At 35.6% G+C, this 25,537-nt stretch overlaps 1 pseudogene across 1 annotated transcript in view; it reads right to left on the bottom strand.

Moving 5' to 3' along the window:
- The window catches only part of LOC102804542 (mitochondrial sodium/calcium exchanger protein-like), a 37,230-nt pseudogene that overhangs the window by 5,256 nt on the left and 6,437 nt on the right, over positions 1-25,537 (bottom strand). The window contains exons 2-8 of the transcript XR_014926590.1: positions 10,586-10,744; positions 9,924-9,976; positions 9,340-9,397; positions 8,713-8,833; positions 1,832-2,002; positions 1,264-1,395; positions 136-345 (exon numbers count right to left, since the gene is read on the bottom strand). The product of XR_014926590.1 is annotated as a mitochondrial sodium/calcium exchanger protein-like (transcript). The remainder of the gene's footprint in view (positions 1-135; positions 346-1,263; positions 1,396-1,831; positions 2,003-8,712; positions 8,834-9,339; positions 9,398-9,923; positions 9,977-10,585; positions 10,745-25,537) is intronic.

The following is a 25,537-nucleotide window of genomic DNA, read 5'->3' as shown; positions in this document are numbered from 1 at the left end:
TCAGATTGCAAGAACCTGTATACAACCGCTTGTGTGAACCAATCAGATAGCGAGAATTTGTGTACAACCACCTAGGTGACCCAATCAGATTGCAAGAACCTGTATACAATATGTGTCGATTACAAATAATCATACCTATATGCATATTCTCTACCAAGGTATCTCCATCACTGTCACCAGTAGATGTGATTGTCCCATACGTTTGCGGCGCTGGTGAATCAGTTGAATGAGTTTCTGCAAGTGTGTTGTCTGTTTTACCAGCTGACGACTCTGTGGGCAACGGTTTCAGAGTCTCACTCTTCTTCGTTTCTTGCTCAACCTTTTCAATGCGAAATTTCTGAGAATCTAAACATGGGACAACAACAATTATAATGGTAAAGTACAATTAACAATTTGTAATTACACATGTATGCATATAGTGATGCAAATGTGGCATTTATTCTATGTTAACATTACATCAAACTTGCATAGATTCACTATAGCTACATATTTGACAACACTTCATTTGCATATTTTTAATAACTTTGTATTATATAACAATTGAGACCCATGAACCATGAAGCCGACACCTTCAATGACCTAATTATCTGGCCTAGATATGACTGCTGGAAATGCTACACTGTCTGGCCCTTTGAGAAGACGTGAACCATACAATACAAAAATTTGCACTTGATCTAGAAAAAATATCCAAACCTATGTGATTATATAACTTTCATTCTCATCTCCCATTCGTTACAAGTATTTGAGGTTTGCCATGCATTAACAAGGTCAACTGTTATTGCCATTTGTAGACTTGTTTTGCTTTGTAGGATACCTATGTTTAGGAGCAGGAATCAAATACTGATTGAACTAGTCAATGGAACGCTCATATATTTCTTGATTTCTTGACCTGATGTACAGCAATGTATTCATCCATATTGCTAGTTTGGATGACAAACAACATCCAAGCAAATAATTAATTATAATGCAGTAAGTCATTCTGAGTACGCAACATATTGAAAGTTAACAACGCATAAATACCGTATTTCGGCTGGGCATGTGTCTTGAAAAGGCGTTCGTAGAAAACACTTTTAGAGACAAATTGAAAATAATTCTAGTACCCATGCACGTAATATTGAGTATATATTTATTCCCCAACCGTGCGTGAGAAACAGTCTTATTTGCATTAAATACAGAATCGTAACATTAAATTTTAGACCTTCAATTTCCATTTTTCATATTCCAACATTAACCATGCGGTGCACAATAACAAATCGTACTTACCAGTTAGTATAAACACGCCCTCTACGTCTGGTGTATACATATCAGTACCTTGCTTTTGTTTTTCATGATGTTGACTGCATTTATGTCCAATGATAACAAATGCAACGAAGACGACATACAGACCAATGTAACCTGAAAACAATTACCTCAGACTATAATGAACAACAAAAGGTTACAAAATGTATTCGATTTTGTGTGTTTCTTCTATGTTAAAATAATTACATAGACCGTATTTGTGTTGCGGTTCAAAATTTGTCCTTATGGATTCTCGCGCTCATTGGCTCCACAGAGAAGAATTTCTCCTGAGGCTGCTGGGAAATATGTATGCTCCATTCGTTTATATAATTTCAAATGGAATGACTAGTGGGTCTGGGGTAGTCATCTGAGTAATGAATACCAAATATGGTCCTTCCACACGACGTCTATATCTGCGCATGCGTAGTTGAATTTCTTTGTATTGTGGCGTATAACTGACATTTGCACGAGTATTCCTAGGATGTACCCAATTATTGTTGAGATACAAGTATACAACATTTCCATTGTCTACCACTGAGGGCACATAACTTACCAAATGTTTCAAAAAATGTTACGCGTCCATCCCATATAATCCAAAATGTTCAAAAACAAGCACCAAGGTAAAATATGACATCACGCATGAACGGCACTGGGTCAAGTCGGAAGGGGCTTGCAACCATAGCAACGGCTCCAACAACGACAGTGGTTACGAAGACGCCACCCCCTATTAATTGAACAATGCACGTAGTATAACATTCATTGCTTAATTATATACATATTTTACATCATGTTGGTGTTCGCAATTTACCCATAATACATCACGCCCATGTTGTGACGGATGTATTCAATTTGAAGAAAACCATGCAGTATGCAGTTTGAAGGTAATGGAAAAAATATAGATCAGGCAGACTTGTTACATAGTTCTAAGAATTACAATGACATATACATTCGGATATCTAGTCGTTTACTTCACTCACAAGAACATTTTTTTCAACTACCATAATGAGTGTTTGCCTAATGCCTGAATGAGAAGAAACTTAATTAAAGCGAATTTCATGAAATTAAACAATGTATTTTACACGTGTTGTATACGTCGCTATGAGCCCCATATCGAACGGGACGCGGCATGACGACTGCCGCCCTTTAAGATAACGAACTGATCATTTCACTTTTTGCTGAATTTCGGGAAATATTGAAGCTTGCTTATGTAACTGCTGAGTACTATCTAAATGAATACATTGTACAGCTAGCTAATATGGCTGAAATAGTAATGTACTGGAGAGAACATATTGTACAGCTAGCTAATATGGCTGAAATAGTAATGTACTGAGAGAACATATTGTACAGCTAGCTAATATGGCTAAAATAGTAATGTACCGGAGAGAACACATTGTACAGCTAGCTAATATGGCTGAAATAGTAATGTACTGAGAGAACACATTGTACAGCTAGCTAATATGGCTGAAATAGTAATGTACCGGAGAGAACACATTGTACAGCTAGCTAATATGGCTGAAATAGTAATGTACCGGAGAGAACACATTGTACAGCTAGCTAATATGGCTGAAATAGTAATGTACCGGAGAGAACACATTGTACAGCTAGCTAATATGGCTGAAATAGTAATGTACTGAGAGAACACATTGTACAGCTAGCTAATATGGCTGAAATAGTAATGTACTGAGAGAACATATTGTACAGCTAGCTAATATGGCTAAAATAGTAATGTACAGGAGAGAACACATTGTACAGCTAGCTAATATGGCTGAAATAGTAATGTACCGGAGAGAACACATTGTACAGCTAGCTAATATGGCTGAAATAGTAATGTACCGGAAAGAACACATTGTACAGCTAGCTAATATGGCTGAAATAGTAATGTACCGGAGAGAACACATTGTACAGCTAGCTAATATGGCTGAAATAGTAATGTACCGGAAAGAACACATTGTACAGCTAGCTAATATGGCTGAAATAGTAATGTACCGGAGAGAACACATTGTACAGCTAGCTAATATGGCTAAAATAGTAATGTACTGAGAGAACACATTGTACAGCTAGCTAATATGGCTGAAATAGTAATGTACTGAGAGAACATATTGTACAGCTAGCTAATATGGCTAAAATAGTAATGTACCGGAGAGAACACATTGTACAGCTAGCTAATATGGCTGAAATAGTAATGTACCGGAGAGAACACATTGTACAGCTAGCTAATATGGCTAAAATAGTAATGTACTGGAGAGAACACATTGTACAGCTAGCTAATATGGCTGAAATAGTAATGTACCGGAGAGAACACATTGTACAGCTAGCTAATATGGCTGAAATAGTAATGTACCATAGAGAACACATTGTACAGCTAGCTAATATGGCTAAAATAGTAATGTACCGGAGAGAACACATTGTACAGCTAGCTAATATGGCTGAAATAGTAATGTACTGAGAGAACATATTGTACAGCTAGCTAATATGGCTGAAATAGTAATGTACCGGAGAGAACACATTGTACAGCTAGCTAATATGGCTGAAATAGTAATGTACTGAGAGAACATATTGTACAGCTAGCTAATATGGCTAAAATAGTAATGTACCGGAGAGAACACATTGTACAGCTAGCTAATATGGCTGAAATAGTAATGTACCGGAGAGAACACATTGTACAGCTAGCTAATATGGCTGAAATAGTAATGTACCGGAGAGAACACATTGTACAGCTAGCTAATATTGCTGAAATAGTAATGTACCGGAGAGAACACATTGTACAGCTAGCTAATATGGCTGAAATAGTAATGTACCGGAGAGAACACATTGTACAGCTAGCTAATATGGCTGAAATAGTAATGTACCGGAGAGAACACATTGTACAGCTAGCTAATATGGCTGAAATAGTAATGTACCGGAGAGAACACATTGTACAGCTAGCTAATATGGCTGAAATAGTAATGTACCGGAGAGAACACATTGTACAGCTAGCTAATATTGCTGAAATAGTAATGTACCGGAGAGAACACATTGTACAGCTAGCTAATATGGCTGAAATAGTAATGTACCGGAGAGAACACATTGTACAGCTAGCTAATATGGCTGAAATAGTAATGTACCGGAGAGAACACATTGTACAGCTAGCTAATATGGCTGAAATAGTAATGTACTGGAGAGAACACATTGTACAGCTAGCTAATATGGCTGAAATAGTAATGTACTGGAGAGAACACATTGTACAGCTAGCTAATATGGCTGAAATAGTAATGTACCGGAGAGAACACATTGTACAGCTAGCTAATATGGCTAAAATAGTAATGTACCGGAGAGAACACATTGTACAGCTAGCTAATATGGCTGAAATAGTAATGTACCGGAGAGAACACATTGTACAGCTAGCTAATATGGCTGAAATAGTAATGTACTGGAGAGAACACATTGTACAGCTAGCTAATATGGCTGAAATAGTAATGTATCGGAGAGAACACATTGTACAGCTAGCTAATATGGCTGAAATAGTAATGTACCGGAGAGAACACATTGTACAGCTAGCTAATATGGCTAAAATAGTAATGTACCGGAAAGAACACATTGTACAGCTAGCTAATATGGCTGAAATAGTAATGTACCGGAGAGAACACATTGTACAGCTAGCTAATATGGCTGAAATAGTAATGTACCGGAGAGAACACATTGTACAGCTAGCTAATATGGCTGAAATAGTAATGTACTGGAGAGAACACATTGTACAGCTAGCTAATATGGCTAAAATAGTAATGTACCGGAGAGAACACATTGTACAGCTAGCTAATATGGCTGAAATAGTAATGTACCGGAGAGAACACATTGTACAGCTAGCTAATATGGCTGAAATAGTAATGTACTGAGAGAACACATTGTACAGCTAGCTAATATGGCTGAAATAGTAATGTACCGGAGAGAACACATTGTACAGCTAGCTAATATGGCTGAAATAGTAATGTACCGGAGAGAACACATTGTACAGCTAGCTAATATGGCTGAAATAGTAATGTACTGGAGAGAACACATTGTACAGCTAGCTAATATGGCTGAAATAGTAATGTACTGGAGAGAACACATTGTACAGCTAGCTAATATGGCTGAAATAGTAATGTACCGGAAAGAACACATTGTACAGCTAGCTAATATGGCTGAAATAGTAATGTACTGAGAGAACACATTGTACAGCTAGCTAATATGGCTAAAATAGTAATGTACCGGAGAGAACACATTGTACAGCTAGCTAATATGGCTGAAATAGTAATGTACCGGAAAGAACACATTGTACAGCTAGCTAATATGGCTGAAATAGTAATGTACCGGAGAGAACACATTGTACAGCTAGCTAATATGGCTGAAATAGTAATGTACCGGAGAGAACACATTGTACAGCTAGCTAATATGGCTGAAATAGTAATGTACTGGAGAGAACATATTGTACAGCTAGCTAATATGGCTGAAATAGTAATGTACTGGAGAGAACACATTGTACAGCTAGCTAATATGGCTGAAATAGTAATGTACCGGAGAGAACACATTGTACAGCTAGCTAATATGGCTGAAATAGTAATGTACCGGAGAGAACACATTGTACAGCTAGCTAATATGGCTAAAATAGTAATGTACCGGAGAGAACACATTGTACAGCTAGCTAATATGGCTGAAATAGTAATGTACCGGAGAGAACACATTGTACAGCTAGCTAATATGGCTGAAATAGTAATGTACTGAGAGAACACATTGTACAGCTAGCTAATATGGCTGAAATAGTAATGTACCGGAGAGAACACATTGTACAGCTAGCTAATATGGCTGAAATAGTAATGTACTGAGAGAACACATTGTACAGCTAGCTAATATGGCTGAAATAGTAATGTACTGGAGAGAACACATTGTACAGCTAGCTAATATGGCTAAAATAGTAATGTACCGGAGAGAACACATTGTACAGCTAGCTAATATGGCTGAAATAGTAATGTACTGGAGAGAACACATTGTACAGCTAGCTAATATGGCTAAAATAGTAATGTACCGGAGAGAACACATTGTACAGCTAGCTAATATGGCTGAAATAGTAATGTACCGGAGAGAACACATTGTACAGCTAGCTAATATGGCTAAAATAGTAATGTACCGGAGAGAACACATTGTACAGCTAGCTAATATGGCTGAAATAGTAATGTACCGGAGAGAACACATTGTACAGCTAGCTAATATGGCTGAAATAGTAATGTACCGGAGAGAACACATTGTACAGCTAGCTAATATGGCTGAAATAGTAATGTACCGGAGAGAACACATTGTACAGCTAGCTAATATGGCTGAAATAGTAATGTACCGGAGAGAACACATTGTACAGCTAGCTAATATGGCTGAAATAGTAATGTACCGGAGAGAACACATTGTACAGCTAGCTAATATGGCTGAAATAGTAATGTACTGAGAGAACACATTGTACAGCTAGCTAATATGGCTAAAATAGTAATGTACCGGAGAGAACACATTGTACAGCTAGCTAATATGGCTGAAATAGTAATGTACCGGAGAGAACACATTGTACAGCTAGCTAATATGGCTGAAATAGTAATGTACTGAGAGAACATATTGTACAGCTAGCTAATATGGCTGAAATAGTAATGTACTGGAGAGAACACATTGTACAGCTAGCTAATATGGCTGAAATAGTAATGTACTGGAGAGAACATATTGTACAGCTAGCTAATATGGCTGAAATAGTAATGTACTGGAGAGAACACATTGTACAGCTAGCTAATATGGCTGAAATAGTAATGTACTGAGAGAACACATTGTACAGCTAGCTAATATTGCTGAAATAGTAATGTACTGGAGAGAACATATTGTACAGCTAGCTAATATGGCTGAAATAGTAATGTACTGGAGAGAACACATTGTACAGCTAGCTAATATGGCTGAAATAGTAATGTACTGAGAGAACACATTGTACAGCTAGCTAATATTGCTGAAATAGTAATGTACCGGAGAGAACACATTGTACAGCTAGCTAATATGGCTGAAATAGTAATGTACTGAGAGAACACATTGTACAGCTAGCTAATATGGCTGAAATAGTAATGTACTGAGAGAACACATTGTACAGCTAGCTAATATTGCTGAAATAGTAATGTACCGGAGAGAACACATTGTACAGCTAGCTAATATGGCTGAAATAGTAATGTACCGGAGAGAACACATTGTACAGCTAGCTAATATGGCTGAAATAGTAATGTACCGGAGAGAACACATTGTACAGCTAGCTAATATGGCTGAAATAGTAATGTACCGGAAAGAACACATTGTACAGCTAGCTAATATGGCTGAAATAGTAATGTACTGGAGAGAACATATTGTACAGCTAGCTAATATGGCTGAAATAGTAATGTACCGGAGAGAACATATTGTACAGCTAGCTAATATGGCTGAAATAGTAATGTACTGGAGAGAACACATTGTACAGCTAGCTAATATGGCTGAAATAGTAATGTACCGGAGAGAACATATTGTACAGCTAGCTAATATGGCTGAAATAGTAATGTACTGGAGAGAACATATTGTACAGCTAGCTAATATGGCTGAAATAGTAATGTACCGGAGAGAACATATTGTACAGCTAGCTAATATGGCTGAAATAGTAATGTACTGGAGAGAACACATTGTACAGCTAGCTAATATGGCTGAAATAGTAATGTACCGGAGAGAACACATTGTACAGCTAGCTAATATGGCTGAAATAGTAATGTACCGGAGAGAACATATTGTACAGCTAGCTAATATGGCTGAAATAGTAATGTACCGGAGAGAACACATTGTACAGCTAGCTAATATGGCTGAAATAGTAATGTACCGGAAAGAACACATTGTACAGCTAGCTAATATGGCTGAAATAGTAATGTACTGGAGAGAACACATTGTACAGCTAGCTAATATGGCTGAAATAGTAATGTACCGGAGAGAACACATTGTACAGCTAGCTAATATGGCTAAAATAGTAATGTACCGGAGAGAACACATTGTACAGCTAGCTAATATGGCTGAAATAGTAATGTACCGGAGAGAACACATTGTACAGCTAGCTAATATGGCTGAAATAGTAATGTACCGGAGAGAACATATTGTACAGCTAGCTAATATGGCTGAAATAGTAATGTACCGGAGAGAACACATTGTACAGCTAGCTAATATGGCTGAAATAGTAATGTACCGGAGAGAACACATTGTACAGCTAGCTAATATGGCTAAAATAGTGCACCAGTTAAGAGAACACATGGTACGGGTAGCTGCTAATAAGCTAAAATTGTGTACTAAAAACTAAGTTTGTATAGATAAATAGTTAAAATATATGTTGTACAGATTACTGAAATAGCTAAAATAATATGTCCGCTAAAATACAGGTTACAGTATTTGTTTTACCAAATAACTCTCCAACAACAAGTCGTAGTCCGTTCTCATCTCCACTGCCACCACTGGTCACAGCTGCTATGCATGCAAATATGTCGGGAGCTCCATTACCGAATGCAAGGAAAGTCACACCGTATGAGTCGAATTAAAGAAATCACAATCTGATTAATGCCTGGTAAAAAAGTTTATCGTAAAACATAGTAAAAAAATTAAACAACTGGAGTCTATGATAAAACATTGTTTCCACACTAAGGCAATGACACAGCATATTGGATGCGTTAATTGATTTATATACATTGTATTATTTCACTTAAATAACAATGATTTGTTTCCCAAGCTTGTTCCCAGGTTGCTAAGTTACTGGGCGCGTTCGTGCCTGAATTTTATAACAATCCTTCATGGGACAGGTTTTCTCGGTTATTCCATGCATGTACATTTTATCTGAACACCAAAATAGTATGCCAGTTCTCTGAGAGGTTAAATTACGGGAAGAACAAGATGCGAAGTATGGCAATGAATACATAAGGCATTAAATCAATAAATCTATTAGACAGAACACTGCAATAATTGATAAACGTTTTTACGGTTCACAGTACCAATTGTCATATATCAATCAACTATATAATAAACAAAGGATATTGCAACGTTGTCACTTAATCCAAGTGACTTCGATATCGATGACAGAGACGGGCAAAAGCTGAAAGAACAACATATATATGGGAATTACATTACACGCTTTCACTGCCAAGCAAAATGCCTCCAAGCCTAACGAAATCAACATAATATTACAGATTCAAGTCCCTCTAGAGGGAGATATTCATATAACTTGTCAATGACTTCGTATTGTGACATTGACATCTATATATGCCCGTGTGACGTCATGCATATGATGTAAGCCTCCTAATCTTAAATCCGTCGACCAACGATTGCAGGTTTCATTGCAAGGTCAGTGAATTCATATTGTGAAATTATTGCATTTCATTTTTAGTTTTACTAGAATTATATCGATGACTTTGTATTGTGCCCCTCTGTCCTAATGAATAAGGTGTCGGTCTCCAATTATTTAAAGAATTCAGCCGAAGATTGCGGGTTCGAGTCCCGCCAAGCTTAGCTTTTTTATTGTATTTGTAGAATTGCGCCCTCTGCCGACTATTGCAAGCCTGATAACGATTGCCGTCGATGGCGCAAATCATGCGAAGTTAGTAAAGTCATACGTTACTTACAAGCTAGCTGCAATTGTTCCGAGAATTAGGAATAGGTACACCAGCATCAAGATCTGCAATATTAGGAAATTTGATCTAATTCAGTGATAATGACGAGGTAGCATATGTGACGTAATTCTAGATAAAATGTGCACAACAAAGTAATGTAGCTGTGAAATTAACTGTATGTAAAATGTAATTAGTTTTGTCCCTATTATTCTCATTGACGGCCAGAAACATTTAAAATAACCTCTCTTGACCACGTGTGTCATTTGGTGTAACAAAAACAGATTTATATTTTAAGCAGTCGTTTCTCAAGATAAGTCTCCGAATTGACGTTCTGGGTTATGTTGCCTGTTTTTGAGTCTGGGTCTGTGAATGCATTAATTTTGCAATGATTACGATAAGTAAAATTCGTTAAAGGGCGGTGGTCGTCGTGCCGCGTCCTGTTCGATATGGGACTCATAGCGACGTATACAACGCGTGTAAAATACATTGTTTATTTACATGAAATTCGAACACGCGCTGCGCGACGACCACCCCGCTTCAAGTTTAATCCACGTGAACATATAATTCATTGTTTCATTGCTAAGTTTGTGAATTTAAAATCCTGTGAAATTGTTCAAAACATCAAAATAGTGAAACTAAACGCCAGTGAAAATAAATGTATTTACAGTACTTACCAGCACAATGACAGCGATAGTAGACATGGCCTCGTTGTCGGCAAAGGCACAGTAGATAAATTGAAGATAGTTGATAAATCCATCGAAATTTTGACAATCATCGTTAGATTTTATAAACTCACATCGCGCTGTGTAGTTTACAGAATCGATACCGTCACACTGCAATGAGAATATTGGTACGGTAATTTGATGAATAAATAATCATGGACCTTTTAGCTTCATTGTGTATTTAACTGTTCTTCTATGGAGGAAGGTGTCCCCATATCACGTGATCTAATGACGTCATCAGTACACTGTTCACAGCAAACTAGTTTATAGCGATTATAAAAAAATAGGTAAAGAAAATTTGTTTTTCGGCGTCCGGTGAAGTCAGAAGAACTTCAGTGGGCTTTCTATGTTTTTCAGAATCTTCTTCAGGAAAAAAAAATTTGGTAAAAATTTTAAAAAATCATGGAAAAACATACAATGTATCTGTGATTTGTGAATTGAGCAACTATTTTAAATACCAGTTTTGCAGTATATGGATCTGTTTTAAGCCTCTCTTTACTCAGGCATGTTCTAATAAATTGTAGTCACTAATTTATTTTATTGTTAATGGCGGCCATTTTGTCAGTTGTGGAACCTTCTATCATTGCCTCAAATGTGTTCATGGTGAGATAAAGCGAACTTGTTATATATCACCATGGTGACTGGTAAATGACCATTTTTGTTGTTTTGATTTATATTGATAATCTGGGGTTTAAAATTAAGTTAAAAATTAAATATTCAGAAGTTATATGTGAGTGTAGCATGTCCAACAAGGTGATACGAAAAATAATATTGCACATGATTCATCAAGAGCAAACTGATATTTAAAAAGGGAGACGTATTACAGACGACTTCGTCTCTTAACGTTTATTATTGAGGGGACTGAAGACCATGGGGGTCAAGGAGAAATGTTTTTAGATTTTGCAACGGCTTCTGATGCTACGAGTTTCCCTTTTTTTGGTATTCACTCAATTTCCGAAACGATGCATGTATCATTATGTAACTTGACAAATTTTACACAAATCACAGGAACAGTTCCCAATGACTGATTTAGTCTACCTGCACTAAATTACTGATGTGTCATGCAAGGATATGACAGAACCCCACACCGTCCCCGTGGCTTTCGTTGCGTATGGAAGTTTTTTTCACGAGTGATGCGGTGTATCCTGCGGCCGTACTTTCATGAGCGAAGCGAGTGAAAGTACAGCAGAATACACCGCATCTCGAGTGAAAATAACTTCCATACGCAACGAAAGCCACGGGGAGGGTGTGGGGTTCTGTTATTATTACATATGTTCCATACTTGATTATTTCGTATTAAAGAAAGAACGTGCAAACCGGGATGGAATTTAGGTCGGGGAACCCCATTGCCCATTAATATGTTCCAATATAAGTGTTACGCCCTAGCAGCGCGTGTCAGTGTAGAACGCGCCCGGAGAACGCGTGTCACTGTTTGAAATTAAAATAATCAGACGTCTAATCTGAGTCACTGTCCGAATAAATAACTCGTTGACGTTTAGTTGGGACAACGGCAGAACCAGAACGTTGAACTGGACGACTATGATACACAGTTTATGTTGAAGTTAAAAGTTCCGCCACAGAATTGTGCATTGGCAAACATGCCGTGCAACTGCGGTACTCCACAGACGGGATGACTTTCGTCGACAGCGGCTGTCGCTTAGCTGCACCACAGTCCTTCGTTGATGGACTGTGGCTGCACGCTACATCTTCGTGTGTGATGTTGCTTGCTGGTCGTGGATGAGAAGGGTTATGCGCACGCCACATTGGGTCGTATCTGGGAGCTCTCAAATAGGACCTCACGAATACGACCTACTTTACATATTACCCATATTGCATTATACAAAAATTTTTAAACTCATAGTTGCTGTCGACATAGGAAGTAAAGTAAGCAAATAACACCGAATAAACGGCAAGGTAAGGACTATGTCTAATTATAGTAAATACGTACTGCGTGCGTGACTCGAACCGGCGCTCGCGTACGGCACCTAATCGCCTAGCTACACGCCACTACACGTCTTCCCCTCGGCCACCGGGCATCCCCAAAAAAGGATGCTTAATAACCGAGCTTATTACGTGCAGAGAACGTGAAACCCGTCCACGCGATACGCGCCACACAGCATGGCCAGAATGCGGCAAAGGCCTTCAGATCTGGCTGTAGTAGGATGGTGAAAGTAATGGTACAGCATTTTAACAGTGAATAAGTACTGAGAAATAATTTTTAAACTCATAGTTGCTGTCGACATAGGAAGTAAAGTAAGCAAATAACACCGAATAAACGGCAAGGTAAGGACTATGTCTAATTATAGTAAATACGTACTGCGTGCGTGACTCGAACCGGCGCTCGCGTACGGCACCTAATCGCCTAGCTACACACCACTACACGTCTTCCCCTCGGCCACCGGGCATCCCCAAAAAAGGATGCTTAATAACCGAGCTTATTATTCTTATTAAGCATTCTGGCCATGCTGTGTGGCGCGTATCGCGTGGACGGGTTTCACGTTCTCTGCACGTAATAAGCTCGGTTATTAAGCATCCTTTTTTGGGGATGCCCGGTGGCCGAGGGGAAGACGTGTAGTGGCGTGTAGCTAGGCGATTAGGTGCCGTACGCGAGCGCCGGTTCGAGTCACGCACGCAGTACGTATTTACTATAATTAGACATAGTCCTTACCTTGCCGTTTATTCGGTGTTATTTGCTTACTTTGCATTATACAAAATGGCTGGTAGGTTAGTTGTTAGTTTTTTTCGGTTTCTTCGCAGTGTGTACTCGATGTTTTGCGTTTACCAGTAATCGTACGTTTTCCTGACGCAGTATTTGAACCAATATCGCCTCGCGAGATAGCGATTCAGTTTGCATGTTTATTCATGTTTATGAACGTAGGATTTATTGACATTTATTGGAATATTTATTGGCATCGGACTCGTTGCGTTGACCCGAATCTTCGACAGCTTGTTAAACGGAAGAATAACAAATAGATTTCCATACTCTTCAGGAGTAAAACAGAGCTGTAACTTAAGCCCAACATTATTTAATCGTTTTTATTTTATAAATGCTCTCCAGACATTTTTGCTATGAACACTTGTGATCCTCCAACCAGTCGGAGCCCAGGAACTTTGATCAACTGTACGCAATCCCTATGAGCGGGGGGGGGGGGGGGGGTTATCGGCTGGTATCTAGTTTAAGAAATAAGGGATGAAGGCTCCAGCCAGCTCATATTTTTTAAACTCGAAAAAACAGTCAAACGGAATGAAAAAATAAAATCTAAAAAAAAATACCAGCTTGAAGAATATTGGTTGCTGTTTAAAATTTCAAATTTGATCATAGTTCCTGTGCTCCAACACGGGGGGGGGGGGCTCCTTTTACCAAAACCATCACCCCATACCACTCCTAGCCCAATTTAATTGCGTATGTCCCTTCTAAGGACGCCTATAGTTATCTAGAGGGGGTATAGGGAAGAAGGCTTATTACTGAAACAAACGTACACTAGTACAAGTTCGTACTAAAACAAACACTCAATTCTGTCTCAAACCTCAAAATAAGCATAGCTCTAAACCTATTTGATAAATTGATAGCACCCATCATTAGCTATGGGTGTGAAGTATGGGGAGAGGAAGTCACTAAAAATAGCGATATTATTGAAACTGTTAACTATTCTTTCTTCTGATTACTCCTGAGGGTTAAAAAGAATGCTACTAAGCTTGCAATCTTAGGGGAATTGGGAAGATACCCTCTTGCCATAAAAATTATCACACAAATAATTAAATTCTGGCTCAGATCAAAACTTCCATAGACGCCCAAGTTAATAAAAAGCACCTTTGATGAGGTCAATACAGTAAAAACTAGGTGGACAAGAAATGTCGACAAAATAATCAGTGACAACAATCTTGATAAGGCAATAAAACAACAAATAAAAAAAAAGAAACCACACCAAACCAAGACTATCTCTGCTTTACTGAAAGAAAATTATAAAATAAAATGGAAAGAAGCTCTATTTGATGACAACAGAGCAAATGGTGGAACAAACAAATTGGAAAATTATAGAACATTCAAAACACAGTTTAAAATGGAAAAATGTTTAATAACAATGAGTAATATTAAACTGAGACACTCCCTATGCCAGTTCAGAATCTCTGATCACAAACTTCATATTGAAACTGGCAGGCATTGCAGAACTCCAAGGAATGAAAGGGTCTGTAAACACTGTGCTAAAAAGCAGATTGAAGATGAGATACATTTCCTTATGGACTGCAGTCTGTACAATACACACAGAATTGAATTATTCAAGTACTGTAAGGAAATTATACAAAATTTTAGGAAGTTAAATGAACTAGAAAAATTCAATGCAATCATGAAATATTGTTCAGGAATAAGAACTGCACAATACATACAAAAATGTATGCAAATGAGATGTGAGCAGCTCTACCAAAATTAAAAATATTCTTTCCACCATAATTATGACTCTAATGTGATTTTAATGTGATTTTGTTACTTCTTAATAATATTAGCTAGTGTATTGTATTGTACCGTATAAGTTTATTATGATCTTTTGCGTGTTTGTAATATTATTTAGCTTTATTTAGCATTCTGTGTAGTTGATTAACATTACTGTATCTTAGTGTAGTTTATTTTATTTTATCTTATCTATTTTTATTGTTATATGACCATAGAACAACTCACTGTAGTTCGTTTTAGTGTTGAATAAATTAATTATTTGACAAATTAATTTATTTTTTAATTCAGCTAATCCTTGTTTGAGGTAGTGATGTCTGGGGGCATTGAAGCATGTACTGTTCCAATGTACTATTTAACATCTAGTATGTTAGCTTGCAGCATTTAACTGGTACAATTGTATAAAACCAGTTTAATTCCTCTCCAGGAATTTGACATGTTTCAATAAATGTAAGGTTATCCTGATATTACTTGTTCTAGACCTGAGTGTTTTTGGGTAAATTTTTTTTCTAAGATTGGGGAACACAGCATTAAAGAACTGGGTAATATTCTTTCCACATTAGACGTAAACAAATTTCACTGGCTAACTCAGGTGACTGTGTATTATTGTTGTCGTTAAAACAATACTTCATACCTTTGTAATTTTTAAACATTATTATCTTGGTATAGTAGTGGTTTATACCCCGGTATAAGGAGCAGTATAAATTTGATATCTTAGAACATAACATGTTTCTGTTTTAGCATGTTTGGTCTTATATTGCTTCAGTGATCAAAACATTCAATCCCATTCCTATACACAAGACAGAACCTATATTTCAAAACTGTGATTGGAATAAACATCTTTCATGATGTTGAATAGTTCCTTAAAATAAAAGGAAGACAGTGATTGGTGTGCTTACTACAGGCTAATTACTGCAATGTATTTTACAACAACTTTCTTTTGGTAACCATCAGGTGCTACAATTTTTTTCTCAATAATGATCAATGTATGTTTCTAATTTGTGTTTATTGAAAATCAAATTATTTTACTAATAGATGTCATCTCTATTACTTATAATAAATAAAATGTGGCTAATGATTTTTATCAAATTTACCGCTGCATGTACATAAATCAGATTAAATTATTACCAGTAGCTGATTTGGATGGCTGATAGACAGTATGAACCTAATAAAATGGTCCATGATTTAACAGTAGAATGTATAGTTTCCTTTCTCAAACAAGTGAATTTTTAATCTAATGAATATTTCTATTTAGTATCCACTGGAATTCAAACCAGTGAATGTTTTTTAAATACACAGTGCCCTCTATGGGTTGCTTGGAGAAAGATACAAAATAATGTGAACTACCCCAGGTAATTGAAATTGAAGATTGCATAGCAATTGTTAGTTTTATAGAAGTTCAAGAAAGATTAATGTCTGATAATTGTAAATGTAGTTCCACCTTGTTCAAATTCTACCATTTAAAATCATGAAGTGAAGAATATCATTTTTCAGGCATGCCTTAATATATTGTGTGCACCATAGTTTTGGAATCAGCTGTCCTGAAAATTCATTTATTTAATATTTTAATCATTCATATTGTGAAAGGTGCAGCATTTGAATATTGCATAATATTGCATATATATATAAATACAATACTGTATCTTATTGTTCACATTTGTCCAGCCATCTCTTTGTGCTAGGCAGCATTATTCAATTTTTGAGACTAATTGAATCCCACATCCCAAATGCCTGGGTTGAGATTTCTCATGGAAGGAATATTGTTTTGAAATAGAAAAGTGATTGTGTTTACAAATCATTAACATACCATTGTAGCTATATAAGGGGATTATTAGGTTTGGGCCAATTGATATTTAAGGTAGAGATGCAGTTTACCTGACAGGTATTTTAATTAGTTAATTAGGCAACCAAGATGACCTCCCTTGTCCACATAACTATATATTTTTAGAAAGCTTATTGTATGAATTTTAAAATTTTGTAAGTATTTTTTTTTATGGACATTGTAGTTTGAAATATGCACAAAAATGTTTTTTTTTTGGTCAAAAGTGATTTAAAACAAATTCGCTTCTAAACCATGTCTCTGTTTCCTGTCAAAATTGGTTTACGGGTACATCTGTTTACTATGAAGAAAGTTTCGTCTTGAAAACTGTCTATCTGGGCAGCAGCTCAAATTTCACTAATTCAAGTTTATGCATAAATTAACACCCAGGCTAGTTGTCTGTACGATTGTTGTAACACTGTTCAACCAAAAACAATGCCCCTACGGCGTTTTGAAGATAAACACATTGTTAATCATTTGTGAAAATTTCAAAACAAAAGGTCAAAGCGTAAAGTTTATAAGAGACAATTGCTAATTTGTATATTTTATAGTTAAGTAAAAATATATGCTGATTTACATTGCTATTGGATTTAACAGAGTTCCACTAGAAAATGCTCGGCACCATCTAAAAAAAAATTGTTATATATATATATCTGTCAGATTTGTTAAATTCGTGTAAAAATATGGAAATTTAGATTTTAAGTGAATATTTTTGTCATTTTTGGTAAAAAAGGGTTATTTTCGACAACTAGTTCGAAACCATAAGTCCAAATGCTTTCATATTTCCAGCAATGATACGTTGGATGGTCAGATTTGTTAAACTGGTGTCAAAATAAGCAAATTTGGATTTTTAGTGAACATTTTTCTCATTTTTGGTAAAAAATGTTATTTTTGACAACTGGTTCAAAACCGTAAGCCCTATTTACAGAGAGCTTTCAACTAAATATAAAACATAATACAGCTTTAAAGTATACTTTGAATATGTAATAGCACAAGTGAGTTAAGTAACTGGTATTTTTGATGAAAAATGCGATGATTATTCTGCTTATATCAGGTCCCTTAAATTGCACACATAATAATTTGGACGGTCATTATAAATAGAACATTGATACAGTCATTAGAAACAACTTTTAGATCTTCTCAGCTTATTTCAGAAGCCACCACATATATGGCACAACAATTGATCTTGCATTCAGCAATGTCTTATGTAAAACTGGAGTACATTTGTAATTGACTCTTTTATACCTGATCATAAGATTATTACTGCACAGATTTATTGAACATTTGTTCTTGGGTGTAACAAAACAATTACATATATGTACAACGTATCAGGAAAGATAACATTTCAAAAACATGACCACAATTTTCAAACAAAAACATATTTTTTTTTTCTCGACCATTTCTCAGGTTTTTGCACATCCATGATTTCTTAAGTTTAGCCTCAATGATGTTTGTCCAATGAAATGCACTATCCTTATGAACACTATAAAAGTTCGAAACTGCAACTGCAATGTTTTCTAAATGACTGACTATGAATATTACAACCACAATGCCACTTCACTGATTCTTGTTCCATGATAATGAAGACAGCGGACCTATTTCGACCGTCAGGTCGCTTGGTTTTCAGTAGATTAATGATTTATTTCACAGCACAAATCATCACTGTGTACATGGTATGCTATCAAATCACATATGCAATCTATAAACGACAACCATTACAAGTTCTGAATATTAGGGTAACATCCATGTGAAATATAGGAATCTGAGTCTTTGATTTGCACAGAAGATCTGAAGTTTGTGGACTCCTAGTGATACGTCACTCAAAATAGGGAATACTATATAATAGCTTGTGTTGCATGCTCGTTGAATTATGTTTCTTTATTATTTTACCTTTTGATCTTAAAAATTATATTATGTTGTTCCTGATAATAAAATCAACGAAGATCCCATAAATTTGCATGCACAAAGTTTCTTAAAAGTGGGAATAAATATAACCACAGTTTGGCAGTGCCATATTTACAATTAAATAATTGTATTTAATGTATTCATGGTCATTAAAGCGTTGCGCATTCCCTGTAAACAAATGTGTATTTTACACGTATTGTGTATGTCATGAGTTCCATATTGATTAGGACAAGTAGTAGTTTGACCAATCATTTTCATAAACAGATTAAACAGCAAATACAGTGTTTATGTTAGCAACATATTTCTTAAGAACATTTCCCATCATTTCCAATGCTACTACCAGTACTGCAGAATTTACAGTTGATGGAAAATGTTACTGATATTAAAATATACAATCAATACAGTTTTTCTCTATTGGTGCATTAAAATTGTTGTTCTCTATTTCTTTTCTCTAATTTTTTTGGAGTATAAAGAAAACTGATATTTTTTTTTTTACAAAATTGACCATCACATTAAATGTTTGCAGTTTTCCCCATAGACCACCATGTAAACTGAAAAAAGGTGTATAGTAATGAAACATTTTATTTAGCCATTTCTGAATACAGTCTTGAAAATGTATTGGTCACCCTTAATTTCTGTGCAAATGAATTTATTCACTGATTTCACCTCAAATTTGGTTGTTTTCCAGACTTTTACAAAATTGTTATATAGGCTTGTACATATGACTTACATATGAACATCCATTTGTGATACAGACTTATTTAACATGGACAAACAGTGGCAATTTTAGTGCTAAAAATACATCAAAATTCCCTGTTTTGGCCATTTCAGAAACAGATCTTGGTAATGCATAGACTGATTACATTCAAACTTGGTACAATGAAAACGAATGGGACCTTGATGCACGAGACATGCAGATATAATTAAAAATGGCTTACTGGTGGCCATTTTGTTTTACCAAATACAGTTCCAGGTCTCTATATTGGAAACACTGGAATGGTCAAGTTCAATCTTTATACAAACACCATACAACATGTGCTACTACTTGATTCAAGATTTAGTACTAAAAATGCATTAAACTTATTTAAATTGGCCTTTCTGAACTAATATTGAATCTTGATGCGCGTCCTTTCCTTTTGATTTAACAAATATAATTCTGGTTCCATATCTTGAAAGTACTTGGATAGTTAACCTGAAACTTTAAACATGCACACAACTCGGGATGCATATTTTTTATTCATATTTGTTTTTTATTTGTTTTTTTATTTTTAGAATAGTGTGTTTTCTTTTTTGTTTTTTTTTAAATTATAGTTTTTAAATTTCTTTTTGTAAGACCCTTTTTATTCTTCCCTGAGGATTTTATGCATCTAATAAATATTATTAAGATGACTGCAGAAGGCCCCATCTTGGATGGATTTTGTTTTTTATGCAATGACTTAAACTTCATAACCAATGAGGACTGTATAACTTGTTAATAGTATTTTTGGGCAGGCAATACAGTAAAACTTGGGTTTTATCTATTTATAGCAGTTTAATTGTACCACAATAAGTCAAAGGTGACATTGTACACTCTTTGCCCAAAAACAATGTTTCTGGCCAAATTATTTTTTCAAAATTGATGCATTTCTTTACTACCATGGCCAACTACAAAAAAACCCATTTGACATGTAATCTTTGAATGATGTGCATGGTGATCTGAAACATTATTTTGTTTTGTTGAGCTTAAACTATATATAAATCTTAAAAAACATGGCTAAGAAAACAGAAATTCTGTGGAACCACAGATAAATCATCCTTGTATATATCATGTGTGTTTGACATTCTGAGTACATGCTTTTCTAGTTTGTATGTTACATTAGTATAGGAAAATGCAGAAAGTATTTGGTGTCCCTTGATGCCCTATTTTCACAGGTTCGTACAGAGTCCTGTCAGGAGCACTAGTGCATATAGAGATAGTCACACAGTGTTATAATGAAGACATTGCACACTAGACCTGATTAACCTATTTAACAAGTTTATAATTCCATAGTTTGTAATAAAATGTTGAGATGACGATGACATAAGTATCCACCACATTCCAGTATATTACTTACATGCACTGTAGGCAACTTTAATACAATTATGAGGGTATTAGTGACAACTGATTTTCATTGATGTCAGTTCAAATTTAAATAGCTAATTATTGCTACTGCAGAACTGACACTTGCCATATTAGTCATCTAGAAGGCAGCACATTTACAGTTTTCAATTTTTTTGGAAAATTATCTTTACCTACTTAGGATACTTGATGAAATTTGCGGTGCAAATTTTCACTGGCCCTTTAAATTAGTTGCTCATAATTGTGGATGTACAGTTATTTATATTTTGTGGACACAAATCTCAATTGTCAGTTTTGCGCCTAAAATGTCACACAAATCATATGGACATTCAGAACCAAGTTTATTTAGTATGGAATAACACTGCAACCATTTACAATTATTATAAAACAAATTGTGTTTTATTAGAGAACCTATATAATATAACTGAGGATGCTGATAAAGAATGCCATATTTTTTCCTTTATATTCTTTAGAACAAGCTGTATGGAAACCAACATTACTGCACTGTATACTGGATATAATATAAATTAATGCTGGCTAACCTGGAATTATCAACATTGTATAGATGTGGGTGCAACGTCAGGACAGACATTTTGCCAGATTATTTCAGTTTATAATGAAAATATTTTTTTGATAATCATCTTATAAGCTATTTTCATTTGTTAACTTGAGTCTCGAGTCCAGGAAATAATTCCCTTTTCTCGATGGGTTAAATAAAGTGACACTGAAACATTACAATGAAAAGAAATTGTTTCAGATGATATTTAAATGTTTTTCATATTAAAAGTGCTGATAATACCATGAACTAACAAACATTCATTGTCAGCTGGCTACACATGAAGCTCCATGCAATACATAACCCCCAAAATAGCTTACTGCGGAAGCACCCAACACTGTTCTGTACACTGTTCTAATACAGTTGGAGTTATTGCTATATACCGGTACTGATAGAAAATTGCGTATTTCTAAAGATGCAATACAGTACAATTTATTAACTCATAACAACCTACTGAAGGAGGTTAAAGGTTACAACAACAACAAAAATTACAGAAAAAAAATTAATCAAATTACAATGGCTAATAGTTTAAAGACAACCAAAAACAGACTAAAAACAGAATAAAAGTTAGTAACGGAAATATATAATAAAGTAAAATAAAACACCAAAAAAAAACTATAAACTGAATATAAAAACAAAAAACCCAATGAATAGGTGTAAAAAAAAAATAAAAGAAAAAGTCAATGACTAAGTACCAGGGGTAGGTGCTGCTGTCTAATAGCAAAGCTGTATTTCAGATATTGTGCCAGAGGAATTGCTAAGTTATTATTTGACATTATTTTTATGAATTTATTTTCAGGTGTGAGATTAGTAAAGTCAGGAATAATCTTTTCAGCTTCATTGTATAAAACGACCCTCTCTTTACTATATACTGGGCATATTATGAGGAAGTGATGTTCGTCTTCAATATCATTTTTATTACACAATTTGCAGATTCTGTCGCTACTTTTGATTCTGTTTTGTCTTTCTTTTTCAATTTCTAAACTGTGATTGCTCAGTCTGAATTTAGTTAGGGTACTTTTCAGTTCTTTATTTTTTAGCTTAATTAAGTAGTTTTCCAAAATGAAGTTTGTTTTAAATTTTTTGTAAGTCCTCAGTTTGTTTTTTGTATTAGTGTTTTGTCTGTTATCATCATTAATTGAGTTAATCCAATGCTTTATAAATACATTTTTTATTTTATCGTATATCCGTGACATTTGTGACGATTTTAGCTCATTATTGTCAATATCTGATAGTGTTGTATTTGTAGATTTAAATACAGTTATTATTATTATGCGTCTTATATCTACTTCAAACAAAAGTAGCCGCTATTCATGATGAGAACTGGAAAACCAACTGTAACTTGGGTAGCTGGTAAACTGACCTAGCTGATGACAAACCACTATCAAAAAAACTTTCGACCCCCATGTAGCCACGTACGACCGTCAGCTATATGAACTGTACTCCGTCTACAAATGTTCATCTGCCGACACGTTATTGGACTTTCCCACCCACGATGACAACCAATAAATCATGTTTGTAACGTCTGGTCTGATTACACCCAGCAGCACAAGCTCTAAATCAGGGTCATATATTGCAGATTTGTATTTGAACAAATAATCGTGCATGGGCATCCTGTCTTCTAAGCTTTGTGAAAGCATAAGGTTTTGAAAGTATTGTGCATATTTACAACTTTCTAGCATTTCACACGTAATGCGCCATATACTGTAAAAGGATCAATTGTTCACCGGGTTTTAATTTGGCTTATTTCGCTGAATGAAAAATGCGCTAAATTAAAACCCAGTGAATATGTAAAATTTAGCATAGAATACATTATCTAAATGACAAAACCGTGAATTTAAAACCCACTTAATATACCTGAAATGGTAAATCAGCGAAATTTAAACCAAGTGAAAATTAGTCATTTTACAGTATGTGTATCGATGTCGCCATGCCAACGTTTCGTTTCGTCCTAGTTGTGATATTTATCTGTAAATGTCAGACCATTGGTCTGAGGTTCATCGCAGACTCTATTTGAAAGGCTGCGGTTGAGGTTTCATGTTGATCCGTCGAAAATGGCAGTTACTTATCACACAACAAAAACTTATTAGTTACGACAATATTTTCTTAACATTTTATGGAAACAATTCGTAGTGTGCATAAACCTTAAAGAAACATAATAGACAAAACAGTCACGGTAAATTTTAATATTACTTGTTCGTGCTGTTTTGCAGCACTGCGAAGGAAAATGAAAGATGACAACAATTAGCACATATGGCTGGAAGTTACATTTGCTCCGTTGTGTAGACAGGTTTCAACATTTCATCAGATAATACAATTTATATCCAATCATCTAGAACAAACTTTTCTAGAGAACACACGCGCACAAAGATTTTGTGGTCTCGTATTGGGGGGGGGGGGGTCACAGTAATATAAACAAGGATACATTTTGCCGAGATATTCAAATCAGTCGCTATTATGATTTACAGAGGCGGTGGAACGAAATACCCCATGGAGGGGCGAGATCTGCTCATCACCCCTCGCTTACTAGGAGGACCCAGGGGCATACACTTCCTTGAATTTTGAAATCTAGACCCTCTACAACCTAAGCTATTTCCTTCATTTTGAGGGGCAAATTGTGCTGACACAAAAGGTTTCAGCTTGATTTTCGAGTGGCGGCATATTTTACGTGCCCCTGAAGTGGTTCTCGTTTTTAGAATATTAGAAATAAGTATCGGTCTTATTTCTGATCAAGATGGGTATGAATATCGGTAGTATTTTCCCAATTTGGTGTATTTATGGTTCCGTATATGAGCGAATATCTCCACCTCAGATTCCGGCCTCATATCCCTAGGTAACTGTTTTATTCGAAATAAACAGTGAGGACAGAAATGGTACTTTGGTATAAACATGGGTATAGATTTTGCCACTATCCAGTTATAAAATTGGCCACACTTTTGAGCACTTCCCTACCCAGCTATGTATCAACTGCCCCCCCCCCCCCCCGCGTGCATGCCCGTGAATGTGGTTATGCAATAGAAAGTAATGTATACACGTAGGTAGGGTTATTAAAATCGAGAAAACAAAATACGGGTATATTTTTTCCGACATATAAGATAAACGGAAAAGAGGTTACTAATCAATCTTCAAGTTTTACATTTTTGTAATTTCTTCTGTGAATCTCTCCGGCGAACCTACCAGCGAATCTCCGGTAAGGTATACTTAGTAGTACGTGACGTTCAGAATTCCCCCGCCCCTGAATAATCGCGAAGAACAGACTGGCGTGTTAACTGCATAAATATGTATAATTTCCTTCCTGAATACAGAACTTAGTTGATCTAATCGTTAAGGCGTATGATACATTTTGATGTGAGTTAATTTGTAATGAATAGTTCAGCCAAACACTGAATTATATCATGATGGTGGTATGATGAATTATATTTTTTTTCAAAATGATATTTCTGTATTTCATAGAAGTATATTTTCATTTTTTGGCCGGCTAATGTTGGATGTGCAAACCTCATTCGGGAACATGTATATTCGGTGTTTAGAATAAAGATGGGCAAAATGCTAACAGGGCAATCGTTTTTATTGATGTGTTGAAATTACGCCAATAGGGTATGCTTTTGATGTTTTTGTTAATTGAATGTTGTTGTTGTTGTTGTTTTTAAAAAATTGTGTACGTATTTGAAATTTATTTAAAAAGCTGAAGAACCCTTGTATCATCAGAGGGACTGTGCATCATCATAAGAATAGCGGATTTTGCAAGGAATAATGTTTACTTGCTCTCTTGACTGAACACTTAAAACCCAGAGTAAAGAATAAACTTTATAAAATAGTCGGATGGTTGAGATCATATACTAGTATCACATGGATATGTGTAATTGTAGTTGGATGGTTGGGTGATATACTAGTATCACATGGATATGTGTAGTTGTAGTCGGATGGTTGAGGTGATCTACTAGTATCACATGGATATGTGTAGTTGTAGTCGGATGGTTGAGGTGATATACTGGTATCACATGAATATGTGTAGTGTAGTCAGATGGTTGAGGTGATATACTAGTATCACATTGATATGTGTAATTGTAGTTGGATGG

The sequence above is a fragment of the Saccoglossus kowalevskii genome, chromosome 15, assembly GCF_978046115.1.
Source record: "Saccoglossus kowalevskii chromosome 15, keSacKowa6.1, whole genome shotgun sequence".
Classification (NCBI taxonomy): Eukaryota; Metazoa; Hemichordata; class Enteropneusta; family Harrimaniidae; genus Saccoglossus; species Saccoglossus kowalevskii.
The sequence above is the reverse complement of the archived record's forward strand: the minus strand, read 5'-3'. Positions and strand labels throughout refer to the sequence as shown.